The following is a 26,320-nucleotide window of genomic DNA, read 5'->3' on the forward strand; positions in this document are numbered from 1 at the left end:
TTGAGAGAAATTTTGGATCAAAACTCAAAAACTAGATCTGAAACTGTATGTTCTCCTCAATACAGTTGCAATTAAGCTTATATATGCCCTACTAATTAATCTGAAATCATCATTAGGCCAAAGCTAATTGAGATTAGAAGAATATAAGGTGCATGCACAATTTGACAATTTCACCTCATGCATGGAATGGCCACGTGAACAGTGCACAATGAAGGCCCAAAATCACTCAAAATCAGCCCATGCACACATTAGAATTGGAATTATATGCATGTGATCAACCAATTTTGATTTTGGCAATTTTCCTTTAAAAACTTCATGAATAAGCAAATGATCATATGTTCAAATTTCATGCAATGTGATGAGGTATTTGGAAAATTCATGACATGAGAAGCAAAATGCAAAAAGAACCACCAAATTTGGAGTTATGGTTCAAAAGATATGGCCATTTGAAGTTTCAAGCACACTTTGTCATGATTTGATCATAACTCCTTAACCATTCATCATAAATTCATGATCTTGGACTTTTTGGAAATAGGAGAGAAAGATCTTCAACTTTCATGTTGGACAAACTCTCATTTGAAGCTTCTTTGATGTCGGAAATTTGAGTTGAAGTTGGTCCAAAAACTTGCCATTTTTGGAAACTTGAAATTACAGGTCACTTTCCATTTTGGGAAACTTTTGATCTGGCTTCAAAATCTTCAAACTATGAGTTTGACATGTTGAATAAACTTCTTTGGGACATGAATGAAGTGTCTCAAACCATTTCTCCATCTCTTAGCCCTCAGTTGACTTGCAGTTGACTTTTGTGGGCCTTAGATGACTTGGACATGCACTGATGACTTTTGAGCCTCTAGCCTTTGGTCAAGTTGTTTAAAAATGAACCTTGATTCACAAAAACTCTATAGAAAAAACATAGGGCCTTCTCTCATGGAAATGCTTGTCTCATGGAAATGCTTGGTTTCTTGCATAGTGGACTTCTCCTGATGCCAGTCTTGACTGATGGTATGCAATGATGCAATGTACTATGCAATGACAATGCAATGTTAATGCAATGTTAATGAAATGGATGTACAAATGGGAGGTGCAAATTTGAGGTGCTACAGGCACCTTCTACAACAAGGTGATGTCGTTTGGTCTGAAGAATGCTGGGGCAACATATCAACGAGCTATGGTAACTCTTTTCCATGATATGATTCATCATGAAATCGAGGTTCATGTTAATGATATGATGGCAAAACTCAGACGGAAGAGGAACATTTGGTGAATTTGCAGAAACTGTTTGAGCGTTTGAGGAAATTCAAGTTGAGGCTTAATCCGAACAAGTGTACTTTCGGGGTGAGGTGAGATCTGGAAAGTTGCTGGGTTTTATTGTTAGTGAAAAAGGGATTGAGGTGGATCCGGCCAAAGTGAAAGCAATACAAGAAATGCCTGAGCCAAGAACAGAAAAACAAGTTTGTGGTTTCTTAGGGAGGTTGAACTACATTGCAAGGTTCATCTCTCACCTAACAGCCACGTGTGAGCCAATATTTAAATTGTTAAGAAAAGATCAGGCTATCAGGTGGAATGATAATTACCAAAGGGCTTTCGACAAAATAAAAGAGTATTTGCATAATCGTCCAATCCTTATACCTCCAGTCCCAGGGAGACCGCTGATTCTGTATTTGACAGTACTCGACAGTTCCATGGGTTGTGTTCTCGGTCAACACGACGAGACAGGTAGGAAAGAGCATGCCATCTACTACCTGAGTAAAAAATTCACAGATTGCGAGTCGAGATACTCAATGCTTGAAAAGACATGTTATGCACTTGCATGGGCTGCTAAGCGATTGAGACAATACATGTTGACTCACACAACCTTACTGATCTCCAAAATGGATCCAGTCAAGTACATATTTGAGAAGCCAGCTCTCACCGGAAGGGTTTCTCGTTGGCAAATGGTACTGACAGAGCACGACATGCAGTATACATCCCAGAAAGCCATCAAAGGGAGTATTCTATCAGACTATCTCGCTCAGCAGCCGATTGATGATTATGAGCCAATGAAGTTTGATTTTCCAGATGAAGACATCATGTTCCTTAAGGTGAAAGACTGTGAAGAGCCAGTTGTTGAGGAGGGACCTGATCCAGATGAAAAGTGGACTTTAATGTTTGATGGGGCCGTCAATGCCAAAGGAAGTGGAATTGGTCCTATCATTACTACTCCGAAAGGTGCCCACATGCCTTTCACCGCTCGTCTGACTTTTGAGTGCACCAATAATGAAGCTGAGTATGAAGCGTGTATCTTGGGTATTGAGCAAGCCATTGATTTGAGAATTAATACTCTGGACATCTTCGGAGATTCATCTCTAGTGATCAATCAAGTGAATGGTGATTGGAATACTCTCCAGCCTAATCTGGTCCCCTACAGAGATTACACGAGAAGACTGTTGACTTTCTTTACAACAGTAAAGTTGTATCATATACCTCGTAATGAGAACCAAATGGCAGATGCTCTTGCTACTCTATCCTCCATGATCAAGGTGACTTGGTGGAACTATGCTCCCAGGATCGATGTTATGCGCCTTGATAGGGCCGCATATGTCTTTGCTGCTGAACTGATAGTTGATGACAAGCCCTGGTATCATGACATCAAGTGCTTTCTGAAGAATCAAGAGTACCTTGCAGGGGCATCCAACAATGATAGAAAGACTTTGAGAAGATTGGCAGGCAGTTTCTTCTTGAACAAAGACGATGTGCTGTATAAGAGGAACTTCGACATGGTTTTGCTCAGATGCGTGGATAGACACGAAGCGGACATGTTAATGCAGGAAGTTCATGAAGGCTCCTTTGGTACTCATGCCGGCGGACATGCAATGGCTAAGAAATTATTGAGAGCGGGTTATTACTAGATGACCATGGAATCTGATTGTTTCAAATATGCTCGGAAGTGTCATAAATGCCAAATTTATGCTGATAAGGTGCATATGTCGCCAAATCCTCTGAATGTGATGTCTTCACCGTGGCCGTTTTCTATGTGGGGCATTGATATGATTGTAAAGATTGAGCCGACTGCTTCCAATGGGCATCGCTTCATCCTTGTTGCCATCGACTATTTCACCAAGTGGGTCGAAGCAGCGTCATTTGCGAAGGTCACCAGACATGTGGTTGCCCGATTCATTAAGAAAGAAATCATTTGTCGTTATGGGCTTCCTGAAAGAATCATTACTGATAATGGTTCTAATCTCAATAACAAAACGATGAAGGAGTTGTGCAAGAACTTCAACATTCAACATCACAATTCTTCCCCTTATCGTCCTAAGATGAACGGTGTTGTTGAGGCAGCAAATAAGAACATAAAGAAGATTGTGCAAAAGATGGTCGTTACGTACAGAGATTGGCATGAGATGCTACCCTTCGCCTTGCATGGGTACCGTACTTCAGTACGTACATCGACCGGGGCAACCCCTTACTCCCTTGTGTATGGTATGGAAGCAGTCCTACCTGTTGAAGTGGAGATTCCTTCTCTAAGAGTCCTGCTGGAAGTCAAGTTAGACGAAGCTGAATGGATTCAGACAAGGTTCAATGAGTTGAGTCTTATCGAAGAGAAGCGAATGGCAGCCATTTGTCATGGGCAGTTGTATCAAAGTCGGATGAAGAGAGCCTTTGATCAGAAAGTGCATCCTCGATGCTTCCAAGTCGGAGATTTGGTGTTGAAAAGGATCCTTCCTCCTCAGACAGATCACAGGGGCAAGTGGACTCCTAACTATGATGGACCCAATATTGTCACCAAGATTTTTGATGGTGGAGCCTTAATGCTTGAAACTATGGATGGTGAAGACTTCACTTCCCCTGTGAACTCAGACGCAGTTAAAAAATACTTCGCATAAAATAGACCCGCTGGTCAATAAAAAGAATAGTCCAGGCAAAAAATGGGCATCCCGACGAACCAAGAAAATGAAAAAGGTTCGGGCAAAAGTTAGGGATTAAAAATGAAAAGATTGTACACCCGGAAAGTTGAAAACCTGAAAAGGAAACTTAGGCAAAAATGGGTATCCCGGTGGATTGAAAACCCGAAAGGGCGATCCAGGCCAAAGTTAGGGATTAAGCGAATGACTGCGTTCTGAGTAGTTCTGAATCTCATCTCTTGTCGATAACTGGAAACTTTCGAAGGATGGGAAACAGTCCAATCACCTTTTTTCAGAAAGCTGATCATTTGGAGGATCTTGAAGACGAGCGAGTCATAGCAAAATTGGAACCTGATAGAAATCCATTTCACATTGCCATTAGATTAATTTCTGTTTTTATCTTTTGTGCAATTACCTCTTTCCAGGGATTGCTTCCTGATGTAAATGCCTGTTCAGAGGCCATTCAATCAATAAATCATGTTATTCAGTATATCGCTGTGTTCATTTTCATTTTACTATTTTGTTTGCAAAAATGACGTCTGAATTTTTGATAAACATTGCATCATGAAACATAGGAGCTTTACAGGTACATGCTTAATAAACATTTAAAATTGCTGTAAATTTTAAGAGCTTTGGATCGTCTATTCAGAACAGGTACACTCGGGGCATTTCCTTAAGGTTCCCAGCAGACGATTGCGGATGTTCTTCTTCAACAGTTGGTATTTGGTATCTTATCCCTGCAAAGCTGATTCAAACGTTGGATTCTTCAATCCCCGACAGGTTCTCACTATTGTACTTCCCTAAGCGTTTGTTTCAGATTATACATTCACCAGTAGAGTCGACAGTGTCAGACTATATATCCTCAGCAGAATCGATAGTGCCAGACTGTATCTTCCCAGCAGAAGCGGCTGCTCCTCAGAGCTCGATGTCAGATCGATGATCTCGACGCTAGACCCATGGTCTCTTTCCTTGAAGCAGAATCTCGGTACCGTATCGGTGTTTGCTTCCCCTACTGAGTCGTCTCTTTCGCAGATTATGGTTGCCAGAACCACTGTCGCTTTCCTCAGCAGCAAGTTTTCAGTGTCATTCTCTCCCCAGTCAGAGTCTCGGTATTTTGTTATTGCCAGAACACCGTGTGGCGGGTTATTTCCCCCCAAGAGTTCATTATTTCCAGGGTCCAGAAGATTGTGATCATTTCCCCAGCAGATTTCTTTGCCTCGACTTGGCGTTCTCTTTAGCCTAGCATTTCGCATCCCTGCATGTAGAATCATATCGCATTGCATCCTCCCAAATCGCGTAGTATTTCCATTTTCATGGAGCATTACGCCATTGAAAAATTCAAACATAAGCATGAAAGCATAAAACATTATTGGTATCCCGAGTGATAAGCCATAAGTTTATTTCCAGTACTCAGACTGAAGTTTGTTCATGACTTATCCCTTTTTATTCCCAGCAGGGGTCGTTGGCCCACGCGCCACCTCAATTATCATTTTCCCTATTTCTGTCGATGCTGACAGGCATGAAAGTTTCCGGTATTCAGACCGAAGTGGCATTCAGGCCAATTTTCCGATGTTTAGATCGAAGAAGTTTCTGACGTTCAGGTCGATGCAACTTGTGGCATTCAGGCTAGTTTTCCGGTATTCAGACCGAAGTGGCATTCAGGCCAATTTTCCGATGTTCAGATCGAAGAAGTTTCCGACGTTCAGGTCGATGCAACTTGTGGCATTCAGGCCAGTTTTCCGGTATTCAGACCGAAGTGGCGCTCAGGCCAGTTTTCCGGTATTTAGACCGAAGTGGCACTCAGGCCAGTTTCCCGGTGTTCAGACCGATGTTTGATAATCTAGTATCTTCCGATGCTCTGATCGAAGTCACTTCCAGTATTCAGATTGATGAGCGGCATTCGGGCCATGGTTATTTCTGTGTTACCATTTATTTTGGTATTCAGGCTAACATTCTTTTTTCGGTGTTCAGACCGACTCTCACCGTACCAGACAGATTCTTTGTTGATACTTAGATCAAGACTACCTCTTTCCGATCCTGACAAGCATTGTTACTTTATTTTTCACTTTCCTACTTCAGTGTAAATTTTCGCGCTTTTATCGTATTCAATCACTTGATACCTCGAAAGTGTGAAAGTCGTTGCTATCTTCCTTTCGGGTTTCCAGTTGATTGAATAGGGGCAGCTGTAATACCCCAAAATTTACTCTTCATCTTTTCCTGGAAGCATGGGATTATGTTTCACACTTCATTAGCATCATACTAGGTCATATTCATTGCATACTGCATCAGTGACATGGAAATCAGGTTTTGATTGATCACTCTTTAATAGAAGGAGCCCACACAAAGCAAGATTGAGAATTGGACTTCATTTCCCTAAGTATACAAGTCTCAAGGGTCTCAGGGGGGTCCAGGAATCTTATTATGGTCTTCAGTTCATCAGTGAAGGATTCAGAGCTATCATAGTGTTCATCTGGATTTAATCAGAAATTAGGGTTTCATGGCTACTTGCAACAGGAAATGTTTGGCTGGAAATAGAGGAGCTTATTCATGTCATGATTGGAGAGGGATCTTGGCCTAGGAAGACTCACAATTATCTCAAAAAGATCCATTGGCAAGCAGTGCAATCAGTTCCCGATCATTTTTGCCCTAAAACTAGGGTTTGGTATAAAATCAGTTTATTTCTGATTCCTTGGGTGAAACTCTTTTCCATGGCCTTTCATATGTCCACAAGGGTCTAAATACAAAAAATCATCTTTTTATTTGAGCTAGGAGTGCTTCAATTGATCCCTGGAATCGGGATCAGACAGTTTGGGAAGAGTTAACTATGGGGCCAAAAAAGTCAACTCCTGACATTTTGAGAGGGGAATCTCAAAATCCATGCATAGGGGATCCTACATGTGAAATTTGATCAAGGTTGGATCATGGATTCATCATTTAATCAGGAATTGGCAAAGTTACTTAATTTGGAAATGGTTGACTTTCCATTTAGGGCAAGTTTTCATGATTGTTGGACTCACTTTAAGCCCAATTTCCATCAAGATAAAAGCTACATTTGAAAATTTCTCTAACATGAAAGTTGTTCCTCTTGTTCCAAGCTTTCTAGAAATATAAAGTTTGTTCCATTTGGATCAAGATTGAGAAAGTTATGCTTAGTCAAAGTGAGACATATTTTTAGGACACTTAGAAAAAAATTCTAAGTCCAAAGATCTTCAAAGATTGTCAAGACTTCTTTGCCAATTTTCTTGCACTTCAAGGCATCATTTGAAAATGTTTTCTTCATAACAATTGTACCTTGCCATGTCCTCTTTCACCTCCTTTTGGAATCATCTCATTTGGATCCATGGTTTGAGAGATACATTCACCTAAAGTGGGCACCATGACTTGACTTTCTAGGCAGATTTTAGGCCAAACTGGCCCAACCATTTTGCAGTTGGTGTGACATGATTTTGGGACCATTTTTCACCCTCTTCAATTCATCATTTCAACTTGTGCTCAATATGAAAGATGACATACTCCATGAGGTCTTGCTACTGTTTGCATTATTTCATCATTTGGTGACTTGCTCATCAAGTTACATGGCCTCAAAGTTACCCCTTTGGACTGTTTTCTTGCCAAACCAAACCAACCAGCCATGCTGCATTACACAGCCCACGTTTTTGTTACTTTATTTGGCCATGCATTGTATTTCCACTCACTTATGTTTGGCCCAAAATAACAAAACCTCATGTGTCCATTCCTAATACACCTCACTTGGCATTATTTTGCTTATGGACAAATCATTTATTTCATAGCCCATTAAACATTTGATCCATCATATTTAAAAGTTGCAAACCCTAAACCTAAAAGGCATTGGTGAATTTTCGAGCAAGGAAAGGCAGGAGCATTAGAGATCTGTTTTCATCAAGGTCTCAAGTTAAAGCTTTGAAGCACCAAGAAGGAAGCATCATATTCTTCCATACTCTCCATAATCAAGAGGCAGTGGACCAAGCTTCCACTAGGTAATCACCTTACTCCATGGCCATTGTTTTCCTCATTCTCATGCTTGCTTACCATGTTCATCGTTATCATCACTATTGTTTGCCATGCTAATCATATGCTCATGTTTGTTTCATGATTGTTTACAAGGCCAATCATATGCTTATGTTCATGTTATGGATTTGTGTTGTGATTTTCTGTTATGCCCGTGCCCATATTGACATCTTATTGTCAATATTTCTCCATGATTAAGCCATCATTTAACCTAAAACAAGTCACCATGTTAATCCTTGCATTTCATACATGAGATCTGGATTTTATTTCATCTCATTTGGTGCATTATAGTGCTTGTATTATTGAGTGGAAGTTGAAGAAAATCCACTGCATTTTCACGTGTTCTTGCATGGTTATGGCATTAGGGTTTGTTCCATGAAGAAGACGATGATGTGGCACCTTAAGGACCATTAGATCCAACGTGTGCGTTCTAATCTGGGCCGCCCATCTGGTTTTGTCTTTTAGTGTTTTAAGTGGACATGACCAATTGACATGAGGTTACATGATTATTCCATTTCAAATGTTCATTTTAATTATGTCACGCCAGAATTAAATAATTATTGTGGATCTTGGGCCAACCCTGTTGCTCTTCACACCCTCCCTTTCCTGGCCCATCAGTCCTTCCATTTTCATGTTCATTTTTTTAATTCTTATTTTTATTCTGTTTTGATTTTAACTAATAAAAAAATATTTTCTTTATTCATAAAAATATCCAAAAATATTTTCCATATTTCTTAATGCCTTATTTAATTTTATTTAATTTTTATTTTCGTATTTATTTAATATTGATATTTTATTTTAATTGTTTATTCCAAGTGATTCATTTTAGCATACTCTTTTTTATTGATTTTATTTTCATGACTTAAAATTATTTTTAGCTTTTTATTTTTGGGATGAAGGTTGACCACTGTCCCATGGTCAACTTGACCTTTTCTTGGAATTTTATTTTCCATTTTCAATTTATTTTGGATTTATTTTTGACCTAGTGTGGTTGGTTGACTTTTGTTTTGACCTCTATTTTATTTCAATTAATTCAGGCACCAATTTTCATTATTTTTAAAATCTTTTTGGGGGATGATGATGTCCTGACCCCACCTTATTTAGTTTAATTTTTCATAATTTTCTTGATTAACTTTCTATTTATTTCATATTTTTTAAGTTGACTTGAATTTTCAATTGACTTCTTTATGATCGATCTTTGACTTAGGGATTGCTTAGGGCAATTGAAGAGATCTTTTGATCCTCCCTTGTTCATCTCATATGCCATGTATTAGAGGCCTTTCATCTTGATTTTATTTGGTCCTTACCTCATTTCCTGATTAAATTATTTCAGTGAACCTTTTGTGCATCTTTTCATCTATCTGCTTCATCCTTTTATCTGTTGCACTTGTTTCTTTCATCCATGTTCACTATTGTTGGATTATTCGACATGTTCATACTTCCCATTCCTTATTTAATGCTCCCTTTATTTCATTCTTTGATTCTTTGATTTGATTACATACTTGTTTACTCATCTGATTTGATTAACGGTTGCCTACTTGTATGATGTATGAGGCATATATTCTTATTGTTTGATTGCCATGAACCATCCTCGTTCATAACAAATGTACCCCTCTCCCATGAAGTGTATAATATTTATTCTTTTATTCTTTATTCATCTGTTAATACAAGAATTAAAACGAACATCCGATAATTATTTCAAAAACAAGATCAAAAGCTCGATCCAACGTCGAGTAATCATTTTCAGAACTTAACAGAACCAGCACGTATTCATCCATCCTTTTGTGAGTCGATTGCTTCATGCATCGCCATTCCTTTTGTAAGTCGATCGCTTCTGGCATCGTCATCTACCTGTAAGTCGATTGCCTCAGGCATCGCCATCTACCCTTATCCGTGGCTCCTCTCCTTGCTCCATCCGTCGACTCTTGTTCCGTTTAGGTAGCACCCATTAGGTAGAACCCTTTGTATGATAACATAGGTAGAATTCCCTTATTCTTTGCATGCTAACATTAGGTAGAGGTTCCCCTTTGTAAATCCTAACACATAGGTCCACATTGCATGACAACTCTGGGGCAGAGCTCCCCCATTTTTTAGACCTTCCGTGCATCTCCGATCTTGTGGCATGTCAGTCTGTTCTATTGCAAAGAGGTAACTGCCTAAGACTCGATTCAGCAAGCTGCGAAACCTATAGCTAGGATGTTGAACACATTGCCCACTTTCCTATGACATAGCTGGTGTCCTCTTTTGTAAGTCCATGTTCAGATGGCAATCCTTAACCCCTAGTTAGCCGAACTACGGCAACTCTGATTCTCATGTTCAGATGAGATACGTAGGCACGGGATGCGATGTCTTGCCGAGTTTTTGAATGACGACTAACAACTAATCCTTGCTTGCTTTAGCCCTTGCTGCGATTCTTTTCTCTCGCCCTCGTTGCGATCGAGACTTTCCTTTCTCTTGCCCTAGTTGCAATCGAGACCCTTGTTCCCGTCGTAGGCATAAGACGCGATATCTTAGCGAGGAAACTTCTCTTTAACCCATAGGTAGCCGAGCTACGAAGACACTGATTCTCATACTCAGATGAGATACGTAGGCAATGGATGCGACTTTGATAACACTGAAATTTACCGTATTTTCGACTCCGATTTCATATGCATTCTAGTTGTTTTATTGTTATTTTTTTATGTTATTGCTATGTTTTCCTTTGTTTTCAGGTTTTTACTTTAATCGGAGCCCCGATCGAGAAAAGGAGTGAAAAAGAGCTAAAAGCCCTAAAATTCAGCATTTTGTACTTGTGGCCTACCCCATGGTTGGCGCCATAGACCCTGCCATGACGTGTCCAAGCTCAACTTCCCTCAACTTCCACGTTCCCCACTACTTCCATGAAGGCGCCTCAAATTGATCTTGTGGCGGGCACCATGGCCTTGTGGCGGGAGTCACAAGAGGAAAAGTTTTCCCTCCCATTTTCAAGTTGAAGGGCATCCTTGTCATTTCCATCTTTTTACTTGCTTATAAATAGAAACTCGAAATCACTTTTACAATCATCAAACTTAGAGCAGAGGCAAACTCAGAGCAACTTTGTTTCACTTAGGCATATATTCAGTATTTTAACGTGGTAATCGCTTCGCATTGGAGTGTTACCACAATTGTGTAATCGAGTCTGTGATAGAGTCTGTAATCGAGTTTGGAGCACTTTGGAAGGAAGTTAATCCTGCCGTCATTTTCATTTCCGCTTTGCAATTTACTCAATCCTCCGATTGGAGAAGGTTTTTATTACTTGTCTTTATCTTATTTATTTTCCCGCACTCGCTTTACTTTATTTATTTTCCCGCACTCGCTTGACTTTATTTATTCTCCCGCACTCGCTTTACTTTATTTATTTTCCAGCACTCGCTTTACTTTATTTACTTCCTCGCACTCGCTTTAAATTATTTATTTCCTCGCACTCGCTTTAAATTATTTATTTCCTCGCACTCGCTTTAAATTATTTATTTCCTCGCACTCGCTTTACTTTTATTTACTTTCCACACTCGCACTACTTTTATTTAAATTAATGCACTTTTACTTTACCATGTCTAACTAAACTTATAAGGTTAGAATGTAAGGATCGTAATTGAACCGATAATCCGAACAATTGTTCGTAGAAACACTTAAGGGCTATTTTAACTTTCAACTTACGTTTTCCCGCACTTTAATTCTGTTGGGTAAGATCGAAAGCCATCCAACGTCTATCTAAAATTAATTGTTTTTAACTATTTCAAAAATAGCGAAAGCGCTTTGTTTAGTTTATTAGAAGTCTTAATTTAAGAAGAAAAGAGATTTTAAAACTATTTTCGGACGCGTTTATAAGTTTAGAGTCTGGTTCGTGAGAACCTCTTTTGGTTAAGAAATCCAGGTTAAAATACTTTTCAACTTAGTCAAGACGCTATATTAATTAAAAATAGGTTCACTACTCTAACGCAATGCGCGCCTTTTTATAATTGACAATAAGAGGGTTTGATTAGGGAGTACAACTCGGTTCTGAATACGCGAAAGCGACAGTTCCCGTTAAATTAGTTCTTTTCAAAGTAGGAAACACTTCCCATAAGTAGCTCTATTAGCAAGTACATGGATTATTAATGGATTACGTGAATTACATTCGACCCTGTCTTTATTAATTAATCTTTATTCAACACTTTACTTTTCATTGCACACTCCAAAAACACCTATTTCGATTGCCTTTGATAAACACCATAACAATAGATAACGATAGATTGACACTTGGTCTCTGTGGATTCGACAATCTTTTATATTACTCTGACGCGTTCATATACTTGCGAAACACCGCATCAAGCTTTTGGCGCTGTTGCCGGGGACCAATTTCGTCAAATTTCATTTTCCTGTTGTTATATCGTTTAGACTTAGGCTATTTCCCGCCGGTCAATGCGAAGAACTCGTAGCACCGGAAGTTTAAGCTTAGTATACCCTCTGGCGGAACCTGAACGTTACGCTCACGCACGTTTATTCTTTCATAGAATTAAGAGAGCTATGGCCGAAGATCAAAACCAAAGACCTCTTAAGGATTTCGCTCAACCATCTAATGAAGAACCTAGTTCTAGTATAGTAAACCCAACCATCCCAACTAATAACTTTGAACTTAAACCATCCATGTTACAATTAGTGCAACAGAGACAATTCGCAGGTCTCGCTACTGAGAACCCAAACCAACATTTAAAAAAAATTCTTCAATTAGCAGACACTTTTAAAACCAATGGAGCTTCTCCTGAGGCAATACGTTTAAGATTATTTCCTTTTTCCCTCAGAGATAAAGCCCTATCATGGTTAGATTCCCTTCCACCCAATTCCATTACGACTTGGGATAACCTTAGAAGAGTTTTTCTTGCTAGATATTTTCCCCCGAGTAAGACCTCCGTTCTTCGAAACCATATAACTAGATTTACCCAAAACCAAGGAGAATCGCTGTTTGAAGCTTGGGAGAGATATAAAGAGTTGTTACGAGCATGCCTACATCATGGCTTAAAAAATTGGTTAATCATTCAAACCTTCTATAATGGACTTCACTACAACATAAAGATGACCATCGACGCTGCCACAGGGGGTGCTCTGATGAACAAACCTTATCCTGAAGCTAGTGCCCTCATCAAAGATATGGCTCAAAACCATCAATCATGGGGAGTCGAACGAGCGACAGTTGAGAAGAAGGAAGCCCAAGGAGGAGTGCATGAACTAAGCTCTATAGACATGATGCAAGCTAAAATGGACGCATTAGCCCTTAAGGTCGAGCATATGTGCATAAACCCGAATACTATAGCCGCAGTTTCGTCGGATTGTGAAATATGTGGAACCAAAGGACACCAATCTGCAGAATGCAGTCTATTAAACGAAACCCACTCTGAGCAAGTGAACTACACCCAAGGGAACCCATACTCGAATACCTATAACCCTGGATGGAGGAATCACCCGAACTTCTCCTATAAAAACAATAACCCTATCCAAAATAATGCACCTCCGAAACCTAGTTATCAAACCCCTGGATCAAATCAACCTATGCAACCTGTGCCACCAAAGCCGAGCCTTGAGGGAAATTATGGAAAATTTTATCACCGCTCAAACCCAACAAAACAAGGAGTTCATGAACCAAAACATTCATGTTAACGAATTGATTACTCAGTTAGGAACCAAGGTTGACCAAATAGTTACTCATACCAAGATGCTTGAAACCCAGATCTCTCAGGTAGCTTTAAACCAAGCCCCTCAGACTACACCTGGAGGACAGTTCCCTGGACAACCTCAACAGAATCCGAGAGGACAAGCCAATGCCATTACCCTACGAAGTGGGAACGCTTATGATGAGCCACCAAACCCTAGATTGAGTGAACCCGAAACTTCTAAGGAATGTACCAAACCCACGGACGAAGTAAAGGAACCAGAGGAATCTGAAAACCATGAAGGTCGAGAAAAAGGAGAAGAACCTAAAGATAAAACTTACGTACCACCCCCGCCATATAAACCACCTATACCATATCCGCAAAGACTCAAACAAACCCAGATCAATAAACAGTATCAAAAATTTATTAAAGTTATAGAAAAACTTCATGTAGAAATCCCTTTCACAGAAGCCATCACCCAAATACCTTCTTATACAAAGTTTCTCAAAGACATCCTTACCAACAAACGTAGACTTGACGATCTGAAACCTTTGGAATGTAATGCTATTTCTGAGGACAAATTAGCAAAGAAAGATAAAGATCCTGGAAATTTCTCCATTCCTTGCCTTTTGGGTAATCATGTCATCGAAAAAGCTTTTCTAGACTTAGGAGCTAGTGTGAGCCTAATGCCTTTAGCGGTTTGTGAGAGGTTAAACTTAGGAGAATTAAAACCCACTAAGATGTCACTTCAGTTAGCCGATAGATCTGTTAATTATTCGATAGGCATTTTAGAAGATGTTCCTGTTAGGATAGGTCAGCTATTTATCCCTACTGATTTTGTTGTCATGGACATCAAAGAGGACAATGATATACCAATCCTTCTAGGTAGACCATTATTATCGACTGCAGGAGCCATAATAGATGTCAAGAAAGGAAAGTTGACATTTGAGGTAGGTGACGAGAAAATAGAATTTATACTTTCGAAATTTCTTATGGCACCTGTGATGGGAGACTCGTGTTATGCCTTAGATATCATTGATGAATGTGTTAGAGAATTAGAACAAAAAGCAATTATAAAAACAATTAAGTTACCATCAACTCTCATAAGGGAAGATGATGACTTTAAGAAACCCTACATTGATGATAACCTTTACGAATGTTTATCTCTTACTCCAGATCCTATGCCATGCCCTAAGAAACCAACCTTAGAACTTAAGGAACTGCCTAAGAACCTGAGATATGAGTTCCTCGGTGAAAAGATGAACCGTCCAGTTATAGTCAGTGCTACCTTGAGCCAAGAGGAAACGAACCAACTTTTAGACGTTTTACGTAGATATCCCTCAGCCTTAGGATATAATATCTCTGACCTGAAAGGTATAAGTCCATCTGTATGCATGCATCGGATTTCACTAGAAGAAGATTCAAAACCCTCTATGGAACATCAGAGAAGAATAAACCCTATTATGAGTGATGTTGTTAAAAAGGAAGTTCTTAAGTTACTTGAGGCAGGTATAATCTACCAGATCTCTGATAGTAAGTGGGTAAGCCCTGTGCATGTAGTACCTAAAAAGGGAGGCATCACAGTCGTGCAAAACGATAAAGGCGAACATGTAGCAAAACGTTTAGAAGGAGGATGGCGGATGTGTATAGATTATAGAAAATTAAATAAAGCAACTAGGAAGGATCATTTCTCTTTACCATTTATAGACCAGATGTTGGAGCGTCTAGCCAGACACTCTTACTTTTGTTATCTAGATGGATACTCTGGATTCTTCCAAATACCTATCCACCCCGAAGATCAAGAAAAAATTACCTTTACATGCCCTTATGGAACTTTTGCCTACAGACGAATGCCATTCGGCCTCTGTAATGCCCCAACTACTTTCCAACACTGCATGATATCCGTGTTTGTAGATTACCTAGATGGTATCATGGAAGTGTTTATGGATGATTTCTCGGTTTGCGGATTTGATTTCCACAATTGTCTTGCTAACCTTGAGAAAATCCTGGGGAGATGCGTGGAGGTAAACCTCGTGCTAAACTGGGAAAAGTGCCATTTCATGGTAACCGAAGGAATAGTTTTAGGACATATAGTTTCCGAAAAAGGTATAGAGGTAGATAAAGCTAAAATAGAAGTTATAGAAAACCTAAAACCACCAAAAACCATTAGAGAAGTCCGAAGCTTTCTTGGACACGCTGGATTCTACCGGCCTTTTATTAAGGACTTCTCCAAAATAACTAAACCTTTAACTGGACTTTTAATGAAAGATGCTTAATTCAGTTTCAATGAAAAATGTAATGACGCATTTAATCTTTTAAAGCAAGCATTAATCTCTGCACCTATTATGAAACCGCCTGATTGGTCGGAACCTTTTGAGATAATGTGCAATGCTAGTGATTATGCAGTTGGAGCCGTTCTAGGACAAAGGAAAGATAAAAAATTACATGCCATTTATTATGTCAGTAGAACCCTAGATGCTGCCCAACTTAACTACGCAACAACTGAAAAAGAATTACTCGTTGTAGTTTTCGCTATAGACAAATTTAGATCTTATCTAGCAGGAGCAAAAATTATAGTTTACACTAATCATGCTGCCATTCGTTACCTATTAAGTAAAAAAGATGCCAAGCCCAGGTTACTCTGATGGATTCTATTAGTACAAGAGTTTGATTTAGACATAAGAGATAAAAAAGGCACTGAAAATGTAGTAGCCGATCACCTTTCTAGGCTAGAACATCTAAAACCAGAACTAGTACCCATAAATGATGATTTCGCCTATGATAGACTGATAGCTAGAGTAGAAACCATTGAAGATAATAACCTAAGCCCTCATAAGCACCCCCAAAATTCCTTAGCAATAAGTAACGTACCCTGGTATGCAGACTTCGTTAATTACCTAGCTACTGATATAGTACCCCCTGATCTTGACTACCACCGCAAGAAGAAATTCTTCCACGATGTGAGAAACTTCTATTGGGACGAACCGCTCCTTTTCAAAAGGGGTAAAGATGGCATTTTTCGCCGTTGCGTTCCAGAAGAAGAGGTAAATAGTATTATCAAGCATTGTCATTCTGCACCTAATGGTGGACATGCGAGCACCTCTAAGACATACACCAAGATTCTTCAAGCTGGCCTATTCTGGCCTACCATGTGGCATGATGTCTATGCTTGCATTGTCAAATGTGATAGATGCCAACGCACTGGAAACATTTCAAGGCGTGATGAAATGCCTCTAAGAAACATTCAGGAAGTAGAACTCTTCGACGTATGGGGTATAGATTTCATGGGACCTTTCCCACCATCCTTAGGAAACAGGTATATCTTAGTAGCCGTAGACTATGTGTCTAAGTGGATTGAAGCTATAGCTGCACCCACAAACGACACTAGGGTAGTAATCAAACTATTTAAAAACTATATATTCCCTAGATTTGGAACACCATGTTTAGTCATAAGCGATGGAGGATCACACTTTATATCGAGAATATTTGACAAACTTTTAAGAAAATATGGAGTTAGGCATAGAGTAGCAACATCATACCACCCACAGACTAGTGGCCAAGTAGAAGTGTCCAATAGGGAGATAAAACAAATCCTAGAGAAAACTGTTTCTATTTCTAGGAGAGACTGGTCTCAGAAGCTTCAAGAAGCATTATGGGCCTATAGAACCGCTTTCAAAACCCCTATAGAAACTACTCCTTACCAACTAGTCTATGGAAAATCCTGTCACTTACCTTTCGAATTAGAGCATAAGGCCTATTGGGCCATTAAGACTTTGAATTTAGACTACCTAGCCGCTGGAGAAAAGCGTACCCTAGACATTCATAAACTAGAAGAACTTAGGCAATCTGCCTACGAGAATGCAAAAATATATAAAGAGAGGACAAAAGCCTATCACGACAAAAGAATAGTAAAGAAAAACTTCAATGTAGGCGATCCTGTTCTCCTTTTCAACTCTAGGTTACGACTCTTCCCTGGAAAGCTACGTTCAAGATGGACTGGTCCTTTCGAAGTTTCCAAGATTCTGAGATCCGGAGCCGTGGAAATCAAGAGCGATACCTGTAGTCCATTCATTGTAAATGGACAAAGACCGAAGCTCTACGAAGGAGGAGACATTCCAGCATACTACTCAAGCCACACACTGATTGATCCGCCAATTCCTACTACTATAGGTGTATAAATTCTAATCGTCAAGCTAATGACGTTAAACAAGCGCTGCGTGGGAGGCAACCCATGGTTTTTCTTTCATTTTACTTTTTCGCATTTATTCAATTTCGTTTTTATTTTATTTTATCATATTTTGCATTGAGATTAAAATTTGAATGTTTGCACTTTCAGGATCACTTTCTTAACCTTTACAGGATGCAGGATTTCGATGACATGCACGTGGCCTATAGAGACAATGCTTAGAGAGAGCGCTACATCGCTCTGTATCAGCGCCCTATGGCACCCATATGTTATCCTGATCAGCACTAGGCATTGAGCCGAGCATCCGATTCCTTAGCCACCAGCTTCACTGGGACGATTTTGCTGATGACTTGAGTAACACCTACAAGAACCTGACATTGGAGTTCCTGAGTTCATTCGACTATGACCCATACTCTGGACCAGATGGGTATGTTGCTTTCAGGCTCTTTGGAGTTGAGTACTCTTTCAGCCAGAAAGAGTTCGGCGACCTGTTGGGTTTCCAGACCACTCCTGATGCTATCCCGGAGACACCTATGGGATATTTTTTGGGTAAGGAGGTGGAGAAGTTTTGGAGTGATATATCGGGTGGCGGAAGCCAAGATCCATCTACGCAGCTGTCTCATGTTATACATAACCCCGCCTTCAGATGCTTTCAGATGATATTAGCACATTCCTTCCTGGGAAGACCGGATGCAGAGACACTACTGAGTGAAGAGGAGATCTTCCTATTATTTTGTGCATCCCAGTCTCGCCCAGTAGCATGTGGGAACTTTTTATTATACAGTCTCAGCGGTATCTCCAGATCTACCAAAGGAGTCATCCATGTTGGCGGAATCATCACGCAGATTGTTGTCGCTTTAGGTCTGTCTCGCAAGCTATTACATCTTCGGACCTACTGTGGGTACACTACCATGGACATCGACTTCTGTTTGACCAGAGGGTTGATGAGGAGAGCCTCTTTCCACCCATGTCAGTTCCGATTGCTAGTCGACAGCGAGGCTACCCATTATTTCACACTGCCAGACCCTATGATGACCAGTTTGCATGATCCAGCGAATTGGAGTTATGCTCTAGAGGGCCAGGGAGAGACCGTCGAGGAACCGAGATCACCACCCATTGTTGAATACACGCGTACACCACCATCTCCTAGGATCACGGTTTTCTCTAATAATCTTTCATTGCAGACCCCCGACATCCGCACTCAGATTGCTGAGTGTCGTAGAGAGATCGCAGAGCTTAGACAGGAGGTGGCTGACCGCACTTTACAGATGGGAGTGTCTGATCTCACCCATGCTACCGAAGCCAACTGTCTATATCAGGAGATCGCAGAGCTCAGGCAGGAAGTAGCCACGCTCCGTGGACCCTCTCAGGAAGACGACATCCCTACTATATGATCCCACCATTCCATCTTATTTTATCTTTCTTTTATTTTATTTTTCTCGTATTTACATAACTCATTTTATATTATCGCATTTGGAATATTATATATACTACGTCTATACATTGATATTTCTACTTTTATCTATATATGTCTTATGTTTGTTTTATTTGCATTTTTTATTTTAGTTGTTTATTTATTTATTAGTCTAATACTTAATTTTTGTTTCATTTTTTATTTTTTATTTTTACTTTTATAAAATTATGCAAGCCAATAATACTAGGAAATCACGAGACAAATACTATTCGGACCCCTCAAAGCCAAAACACAAGAGAAGCCCAAGCCAAAGGACCAAAATCCGGCCCAGCCAGATTTTGCCTTGTGGCGCCCGCCATAGACCCTGTGGCGCCCGCCACAGCGTCTGTAAAAGGTCGGGGCAGAACCCCTTTCTTCACCATTTTTACACCTTAGAACCTTCCATACCCATTTTTTCACCTTGGAAAAACATCCTTGAACCCACAAAAAGCTCATACTTTTCTAACCACCACACCGTACAAATCATTTTTCCGATTTCCATTTTCATTTTCATCCGTCGGATTTCGTAAAAATCCAACCTTTTCACAAACCACTTCATCTTCTTCATCACTTTTCAAGAGCTTTCAAATGGAGTTTAACGGATTCATTCTTCGAGGAGGGAAACCGGGGGAAAGATAAAGAAAAATTATCGAACGGTTTCAAAATCGGGAAATCCTCCCGACAAGGTATGTTGACGAAAACTGTCTCTACACTTTAGGTATCTATCATAGCATATTTCATTTATTAGATAATTTAGGTTTGCACAATTTCTTTTCCAACAAAGAACCCACCTATGAGCGGTTGACAATTGAATTTTTGAGTTCCTTAATTTATATTGTCAACCCTAACACTGCTAGCACAGTTGGTACTGTCAGATTTAGAATGTTTGCTGTTGAATACGAATTCAGTACCGACGAACTAGCCAGCTTGTTAGGAATCCCTCATGGGGACGGTGCTATTTGTGAGACCCCTTTGGATTCCGAATGGTCTGTTGAGGTATTTTCCTTCTGGGAGCGATTATCAAACACTTCCATAAACTCTTTTGAAGGAGTTCTTGCCTAAACTTGAATTAAAATAAATGGAAAGGTCAAACTTCAAAACTACTTCAAATCAATCTTGGAAGGTCCAAGTAATTTATCCCAAGCTCAACAAGGTCAAACAAAGTTTGACAAAAAATTTCAGCATTTTTAAAAGTCAGAAACTATTTTTAATCAATTAAAAATGAATAAAAATAACCTAATTGAACTAAAATCTCAAATAAATCTCAAATCAATTCAAAAATTGATGAGAATATTTTTCATAGATTCATCATCATTCAAATAGGTTAGGAAAATATTTTTGTATTTTTTGAATATCAAAAACTAATTAAAATGAATTAAAAATAACCAGAAAAGAGTAAATTCACAAAAAATATCAAATGACAAAATAAAAAATATTAAAAATCAGAAATGGAAACTAGAAATTATTTGGGAAATAATGCAATTGGTCCCATAATTTTTAGATTAAAAATGAAAGAGATATTGATTTTTGAAATAAAATGGAATTTAAGAAAATAAAATGGAATTAAAACAGAAAATAGAAATTGCAAAAAACGAGAGCCCTTGGATCTGAGCTCATTAATTGAGCTGGTAGTCCAAGGATCCAGAGGCGCACGCCCATTGTGATCCACGGTCAATGCACACACATGGAAAACAAATAAAAGTCATAACAAGCAAGGGTCCTGATTGAATCTGGGAATTAGATCACACGGCCAGGATTCAAACTAGAAATGATGAAGCCACCGGAGCCACCGTCTTCTCCGGTGAGCCTCAGGATTCCGGCCAGAGTTGCAGAAATTCAAAGCTTAATGAAAATGCACGATCTATACATCTTTAGAAAGTTGGGATGATGTACATCATCCCTGTACCATCCATTTTCACTCTAGATCTCCATAGTGTGAGAAATCAGAGATGGAAAAATTTGGTGTTCATCATGAACTCAATGGATTTCAAAAATTGAATGCATAAACATGATGCCTCTATTGAGAGGACTTCAGCCAACACAAAATCTAAGCCAATAGGTCAATGGATTAGGAGAATCGAAGAAAATACCAGTTGGAATGTAAGCTTGAGTTCTGGTGATTTGAACACGATGCCTTGCTTGCTTTGCTAAAACAGAAGTTCAATGAGATGAATAATGAAGGTTTAGAAGCATTAGATCTAAGAATTCAACCAGATGAAATTGAATTTCATATCTGAAAAAAAATGGAGAAAATGAACTTGCTTCTTTAGTGATGCCTATGGAAAGAATTCTGCAGCATTTTAGGTTGAATTAGGCGTGTGAAATGAATGGAATGAGGTCTCTATTTATAGAGGAAGTGGCATAGAGCTTGTGATCAAATCCGTGTGCATGGCATGTGAAGCTTCATTGCATGGGCTTGCATGATCATGCACAAGGCCCAAAAACAATGCCAAATGAATTCTGAGCATCAGCCAAGTGGAATTGGACGTGTGACTTGCAAGGCAATTATTTATGTAACAAGATTTCAAGTGAATTCCTCATTTGTGCCTAAACAATCATCTCTTCGAAAGTACCATTTAAAAAATCCAAACATAGGCATATGGGTAATGGTTGGAAAGGTCTTTGTATGAGGAACAAATGTTATGTTGGACAAAAACTCATTTGAAGTGTGGAAATTTATGAAATTTGAATTTAAAGTGTAAGGTGCATGATATGTCAAGGCAAGGTTTCTAAAATTGGCCAACTTTCAAGCCCTTCTATTTTGATGATGCAAGCTTCAAATGGAAAAACCTCCAACATCAAAGTTGTAGATCTTTTCAAGAAAATCAAAATGGACTTAGATTTTGCATCATTTGGATTTTTGATGAAAGAGTTATGGGCACTTGAAGTTGGACTTTTTTTGAATTTTAATGCATTTGACCCAAAAGGACCTATAATGTCTTACATTATCACATGTATTTCCTTTGAAGTAGACATCTTAAGCTTTCCAATTCATTTGATCCCACCTCAAAATCATAAAAAATGAATGAGTTATGTCCTTGGGAAGTTGACCCAAAATTAGGGTTTCAGTCAAAATGACCTATAATGTATTGGAATAGAAGATGGTTTTCCAAGCTTCAAATCAAATTTTGATGAACATGAAAGTTGTTCATATTGTCCTTAAGAACATTTTTTATTTTGGAACCATCTCCATTTGACCAACACATAAAATGTTAGGTCTCAGTGCATTTCAAAATAGTCAGATGAATTGACTGATCAACTTCTCAAGTCCATGACTCATATCTTGATGAATTGATGATTGAGGACACTCAAATAAGTTTAAATATGCATGAAATGATGAATTAAAGGACTTCCCTTGATGGTATTTAACCATGGGCTGAGGTTGCTTCAAGAGCAAGGCATTGTGGTGCACAGATGATTTAGGGTTTCCTTGAAGAACAAGACCTCAAACCCTTTGACTTGCTTTGATCAAAATGATGAATTGAGATGCTAGGGAGGCATATTTGATGGATGAGAGCTTTGGGAACCATTACCATGTTTGCTTTCATCTCCTCTTGACCATGTCTTTGTACATAGGATCTCCTAGAAGCTTTGGACCTTGTGATTGCTCAAGCTACAAAAAAAAGATGTTAGTGACATATTTTTGTGCTTTTTGGTTAGTAAACAAAATAAGAAAAGCAATGATATACAATTAAAGCATGCTTGGTGATCTCAAACCACTCACAGGAGGTCCCACCCAAAGACAAAGGGAACCAAGATGCTAATGATCCTTGAGGCAATGCAAATGCAATGTTATGATGCCATGAGGGATCTTAGAGACAAAATTAGGATCTTACAGGGTCCAATAAAAGGGTTTACACATATTTATGTGCCAGAAACCCCATGCTCAGATCATAATCACTAACAAGCCACTCTACTATGAAGCATGTACGGATAACGGGCTTAATGTGATTGCACCTGAATGAAAAGGACACAAAAAGAGATGAAGAGGCAGGCCTAGGTATTGTGGGATAATATGGGTTGGTTAATATAGGAATGAAGTTTATGTCCGTATTTGCGGATTAGTGTCATCATGATACCCTTAGTTCACTCAGTTAGTACCTATCACTGCATCCCGACTTGAACTTAGAATTTTTACCTGAAGCACTCGTTTGCACCAGTTTTTCTTTTATGAGCTTTTTAATGTTTTGCTTGAGGCCAAGCAAAGGTTTAAGTGTGGGAGAGTTTGATAACACTGAAATTTACCGTATTTTCGACTCCGATTTCACATGCATTCTAGTTGTTTCATTGTTATTTTGTTGTGTTATTGCTATGTTTTCCTTTGTTTTCAGATTTTTACTTTAATCGGAGCCCCGATCGAGAAAAGGAGTGAAAAAGAGCTAAAAACCCTAAAATTCAGCATTTTGTACTTGTGGCCTACCCCATGGCTGACGCCATAGACCCTGTCATGACGTGTCCAAGCTCAACTTCCCTCAACTTCCACGTTCCCCACTACTTCCACTAAGGCGCCTCAAATTGGCCTTGTGGCGGGCGCCATGGCCTTGTGGCGGGCACCACAAGAGGAAAAGTTTTCCCTTCCATTTTCAAGTTGAAAGGTATCCTTGTCATTTGCATCTTTTTACTTGCTTATAAATAGAAACTCGAAATCACTTTTACAATCATCCAAACTTAGAGCAGAGGCAAACTCATAGCAACTTTGTTTCACTTAGGCATATATTCAGTATTTTAAAGTGGTAATCGCTTCGCATTGGAGTGTTACCACAATTGTGTAATCGAGTCTGTGATAGAGTCTGTAATCGAGTTTGGAGCACTTTGGAAGGAAGTTAATCCTGCCGCCATTTTCATTTCCACTTTGCAATTTACTCAACCCTCCGATTGGAGCAGGTTTTTATTACTTGTCTTTATCTTATTTATTTTCCCGCACTCGCTTTACTTTATTTATTTTCCCGCACTCGCTTTACTTTATTTATTCTCCCGCACTCGCTTTACTTTATTTATTTTCCCGCACTCGCTTTACTTTATTTACTTCCTCGCACTCGCTTTAAATTATTTATTTTCTCGCACTCGCTTTAAATTATTTATTTCCTCGCACTCGCTTTAAATTATTTATTTCCTCGCACTCGCTTTACTTTTATTTACTTTCCGCACTCGCACTACTTTATTTAAATTAATGCACTTTTACTTTACCATGTCTAACTAAATTTATAAGGTTAGAATGTAAGGATCGTAATTGAACCGATAATCCGTACAATTGTTCGTAGAAACACTTAAGCGCTATTTTAACTTTCAACTTACGTTTTCCCGCACTTTAATTCCGTTGGGCAAGATAGAAAGCCGTCCAACGTCTATCTAAACTTATTGTTTTTAACTATTTCAAAAACAGCGAAAGCGTTTTGTTTAGTTTATTAGGAGTCTTAATTTAAGAAGAAAAGAGATTTTAAAACTATTTTCGGACGCGTTTATAAGTTTAGAGTCTGGTTCGTGAGAACCTCTTTTGGTTAACAAATCCATGTTAAAATACTTTTCAACTTAGTCAAGACACTATATTTTTTAAAAATACGTTTACTACTCTAACGCAATGCGCGCCTTTTTATAAGTGACAATAAGAGGGTTTGATTAGGGAGTACAACTCGGTTCTGAATACGCGAAAGCGACAGTTCCCGTAAAATTAGTTCTTTTCAAAGTAGGAAACACTGCCAATAAGTAGCTCTATTAGTAAGTACATGGATTATTAATGGATTTCGTGAATTACATTTGACCCTGTCTTTATTAATTAATCTTTATTCAACACTTTACTTTTCATTGCACACTCCAAAAACACCTATTTCGATTTCCTTTGATAAACACCATAACAATAGATAACGATAGATTGACACTTGGTCTCTGTGGATTCGACAATCTTTTATATTACTCTGACGCATTCGTATACTTACGAAACACCGCATCAGACTTCCTTGCGAGTCATTTTCTTTTGACCTTCCCTTAGCAGATAGTACTTTAGATATACCTACACCATTTAGACTAGAACAACAAGAGTGGATCCCGTAGAGTACTACGGATGCGTAGGGGTGCTAATACCTTCGCTTCGCATAATCGACTCCCGAACCTAAGATTTGGTTGCGAGACCTTGTCTTTTCCTTCTCTTCAGGTTTTCTTCGATCGTTTCCTTTCCCTCCTTTGGGATAAATAACGAACGGTGGCGACTCTTCTGTTCCTTTTCTTTCGCCGGTTGTTTTTATTCGCCCAGTTGCGACACTATGTCATAAATTTCCTTACTGACAACCAACTTTACCTGGTATTCTTTGAACTTTTTGGCCCTTGCTAGTAGGATGTTAAAAGTTTTACGAGCCCTGATTCTAATACTTTTGGAAATTTTTGACCCTTGTTAGAGTCTTATACTTAACTGGTACTTCTTCATCTTCACTTTGGTGTCTATGGCTAGTATCACTTCTCCATTGAACCTATAAATATATTTTGTCACAATCGACAGAAAAACTTTGCTTACGCAAAATGGTTTAGAGGAGCGGGCATTTGCATCACATTGAATGGATTTCTACATATCAACATTCATGGGAAAACGTTACTAATCTCAACTCACACATTTGTGGATGAAGTGTTGTTTTGCATCACCTCGAGAAGAAATATTTTTCATTTGTGAAAACAATTTTTCATCGTGCGGCGACGAGAAAAAAGTTTGATGTGTGGGATTGATTTTAGGCCGGAAGACGATTATTTATGACTTGCAAACTCTTACAACTTATGTCTAATGCTCGGGACTATGAATGGACCTTACACCCAGGTAGTCTTTTTCTTCAAATTTTGTTACGAAAGAGTTTGGAATATTTACAAGTGTCTTAAGTGTTATTTGAGAAAATTCACTCGATGTTGATCGGGGTTTATTTTGCGTTGTGAAATTATTTGAATTGAAAGTGAAATGGTTTGAAATAGTTTTTGACTAAAAATGTGGTGAAAATGGTTTGAAGGCGATGATGAAATGTTTTTGAATGTGATCGAAAATGGAATGATGGTGGGAGTTGATTTTTGAACAGGAAACTTGGTGTTGATCAAGTATTTTTATTCTTTACAAAAGGTTGATTTTATTTTTTATTCATTTTTAATTAGT

The 26,320-nt window shown here is 38.9% G+C and overlaps 1 non-coding gene across 1 annotated transcript; it reads right to left on the reverse strand.

Moving 5' to 3' along the window:
• Positions 1–12,821: 12,821 nt before the first annotated feature.
• LOC127124052 (small nucleolar RNA R71) lies at positions 12,822–12,928 on the reverse strand. Its single transcript, XR_007803695.1, has one exon. It is a non-coding gene; the product is annotated as a small nucleolar RNA R71 (small nucleolar RNA).
• Between the last annotated feature and the right edge of the window lie 13,392 nt (positions 12,929–26,320).

This window comes from Lathyrus oleraceus, chromosome 2, assembly GCF_024323335.1.
Source record: "Lathyrus oleraceus cultivar Zhongwan6 chromosome 2, CAAS_Psat_ZW6_1.0, whole genome shotgun sequence".
Taxonomy (NCBI): Eukaryota; Viridiplantae; Streptophyta; class Magnoliopsida; order Fabales; family Fabaceae; genus Lathyrus; species Lathyrus oleraceus.